The 3,484-nt window shown below is 37.1% G+C and overlaps 1 pseudogene; it reads left to right on the top strand.

Annotated features, from left to right (window-relative positions):
- The first annotated feature begins 1,482 nt into the window (after positions 1–1,482).
- On the top strand, positions 1,483–3,163 carry LOC108539724 (T-complex protein 1 subunit alpha-like; annotated as a pseudogene).
- The last annotated feature ends 321 nt before the right edge of the window (positions 3,164–3,484 follow it).

Raw genomic sequence — 3,484 nt, 5'->3', positions numbered from 1 at the left:
AGTGCAGATTCATTAATTAAAAATTATTACTTATTATATCCTCTACTATGCCAAGAAAATCTTGGTCACGCTAGGGACAATTCTTAAAATTTAGAAAGTGGCTACATTTGTAGAGGTGTAATTTATTAAATTTTATCAAAGTAGATAATATTTTGATGACAGTAGAAAATGTTTTATTACAACGTACATAAGGATGTTCTTAAGCTTATCCAATTTTGCACTTTTGAGTGAGTGCACTAAAATTTCTCCTACAAGGCACTGAATGAAATTTCAGTCACGAAAGGGTTAAAAACATTGGTTAGAATTGAAGTACATTCTATTTTCTAGAATTCACATGAATAGTTTAGAAATGCTATCACAGCACATTAAATGTTATTATACTGATTATTTATCACATGGTTAATTATGCCTAATGCAGAGTGAGAGTTTACTGCAACTGATTATAATTAGATGTGTTTGGCTGCAGTTAGAATTCATAATGGTGCAAGGTTTATATTTTTGCTTGGTGTGTGAAAGGGAAAGGCTTTGGTAATGAATTTATAGCAATAATTAGGTCATAGATTTACTGCTAAATGCATTGCAGTTAAGCAATTCTATATATACATATGTCTCAGGACTGAATGCATATGCACATATTTATCTGTGAAACATAACCAAAGACACATTAAATTGCTGAAACAAATTGGTTTTCTTTTGCTATCTGGTTTTTATGTCATTGTTTCAAAGGCTCTTTGAGATCACTGAATTGACAGGTGTGACTAGAAGTCTTTGTATATATATTCAATAGTGCAAGACCCATTGAAATTGCTGTAATAAATGAATACCAAATTCAGTTACCTATTTTCATTAGTCTGGGCATCTATGCAAGTAAAGCGTATAAGCTGGGAAAGATTACAGAATAGTGCATCTAAAATTTCCTTGCACAGCACAATAAATGCCTTCAATAGGATGTCAGCATACCTCTTGTCCTTCCATTTTCTGTAGTCTGTTTTAATAAGTTCTTTCAAAATTAAGTTTCTCAGATTGGCAATTGTGAATATGACTATTTCTATTTTACTTTTATCCTCTTATGTGCAGGGAGCAAACTCACCTCAGAAGTCACATCAGAAAGTACATTTGGAATTTTATTTTGAATACATAATTCAAATTTAATTTTAAATTTTATATATTTTAGTAATAAAATACATTTCGTACATTTAAATGTTGTCACAGAATTTTGTTGTCTCTCCTGTTTAGTATTTTGATAGTTATCTGAAAGTTGGGAAGAAGAGCTAATATTTCAAATGGCAAAATAAAAATTCAGACATCTGCTTCCCGCCGTGCCCTGTGGCCGGGAAGTGGGTGGGGCGGTGTTACCCAGGGCATCGCTCGGGTCTGCTCTACACTGTCGCCGCCACTGCTGTGGTCGCTGGTGGGCCGAGGGGCCGCGCTACTGGTTGCCCACGGTGTGAGCAGAATTCGATGTGTACCGCCACCGTGAAGATGGAGGGGCCTTTGTCCATATTCGGGGACTGCAAAACTGGGGAGGCAATCCGCTCCCAGAATGTTATGGTTGCAGCTTTTATTGCCAATATTGTAAAAAGTTCTCTTGGTCCAGTTGGCCTGGATAAAATGTTGGTGGATGATATTGGTGACGTAACCATTACCAACGATGGTGCAACCATCCTGAAGTTACTGGACGTAGAACATCCTGCAGCTAACGTTCTTTGTGAGCTGGCTGATCTGCAAGACAAAGAAGTTAGAGATGGAACTACCTCAGTGGTTATTATTGCAGCAGAACTCCTAAAAAATGCAGATGAATTAGTCAAAATTCATCCCACATCAGTTATTAGTGGCTATCAACTTGCTTGCAAGGAAGCAGTGCGTTATATCAATGAAAATCTAATTGTTAACAAAGATGAACTGGGAAGAGATTGCCTGATTAATGCTGCTAAGACATTCATGTCTTCCAAAATTATTGGAATAAATGGTGATTTCTTTGCTAACACGGTAGTAGATGCTGTACTTGCTATTAAATACACAGATACAAGAGGCCAGCCACAGTATCCACTGAATTCTGTTAATATTTTGAAAGCCCGTGGGAGAAGTCAAACGGAGAGTATGCACATCAGTGACCATGGACTCAACTGTGTGGTGGGATCCCAAGGCATGCCCAAGAGAATCATAAATGCAAAAGTTGCTTGCCTTGATTTTAGCCTGCCAAAACAAACAAACAAACAAACAAAAAAAAAAACCAAAAAACAAAAATGAAGCTTGGTGTTCAGTGGTCATTACAGACCCTGGAAAACTGGACCAAATTAGACAAAGGCAATCAGATATCGCCAAGGAGAGAATTCAGAAGATCCTGGCAACTGGTGCCAACGTTATTTTAACCACTGGTGGAATTGATGATATGTGTCTGAAGTACTTTGTGGAGGCTGGTGCTATGGCAGTTAGAAGAGTTTTAAAGGCATTGCTCAAGCTTCTGGAGCAACTATTCTGTCAATCCTGGCCAATTTGGAAGGTGAAGAAACTTTTGAAGCTGCAGTGTTGGGACAGGCAGAAGAAGTGGTACAGGAGAGAATTTGTGACGATGAGCTGATCTTAAAAACACTAAGGCTTGCACATCTGCATCGATTATCTTACGTGGGGCAAATGATTTCATGTGTGATGAGATGGAGCACTCTTCACATGATGCACTTTGTGTAGTGAAGAGAGTTTTCGAGTAAAAATCCGTGGTTCCAGGCAGGGGTACTGTAGAAGCAGCCCTTTCCATATATCTTGAAAACTATGCAACCAGCATGGGGCCTCAGGAACAGCTTGCTATTGCAGAGTTTGCAGATCACTTCTTGTTATTCCTAATACACTGGCAGTTAATGCTGCCCAGGACTCCACAGATCTGGTCGCCAAATTAAGAGCTTTTCGTAATGAGGCTCTGGTTAACCCAGAACGTAAAAATCTAAAATGGATTGGTCTTGATTTGAGCAATGGTAAACGTGGAGACAACAAACAAGCAGGGGTGTTTGAACCAACCATAGTTAAAGTTAAGAGTTTGAAATTTGTGACGCAAGCTGCAATTATCATTCTTTGAATTGGTGATCTTATTAAATTACATCCAGAAAGTAAAGATGATAAACATGGAGGTTATGAAGATACCATTCACTCTGGAGCCCTTAATGACTGATCTGATGTCTGTTTGTTTATAACAATGTTAAATGCAATTGTCTTGTACCTTGAGTTGGGTATCACACATTAAAGTACAGCAAGCTGTAAAAAAAAAAAAAAAAAAAAAAAAAAATTAAACATTTTTTTTAAAAAAACCCAACAGTTGCCCCCCAACCAAAAAAAAAAAAAAAAAAAAAAAAAAAAATTCAGACATCTGTATTAACAAACCTACACATGTGCCCCTGAACCTAAAATAAAAGTTAAAAAAAGAATTCATACATCTTACTAGGCAGAAATCAATTCTTTGTAATATAATAAGAATATGTGTAAAGTCCATCAG

Source organism: Rhinopithecus bieti, unplaced genomic scaffold (genome assembly GCF_001698545.2).
Source record: "Rhinopithecus bieti isolate Rb0 unplaced genomic scaffold, ASM169854v2 scaffold_15769, whole genome shotgun sequence".
Taxonomy (NCBI): Eukaryota; Metazoa; Chordata; class Mammalia; order Primates; family Cercopithecidae; genus Rhinopithecus; species Rhinopithecus bieti.
This window is presented reverse-complemented; position numbering and strand designations above follow the sequence as displayed.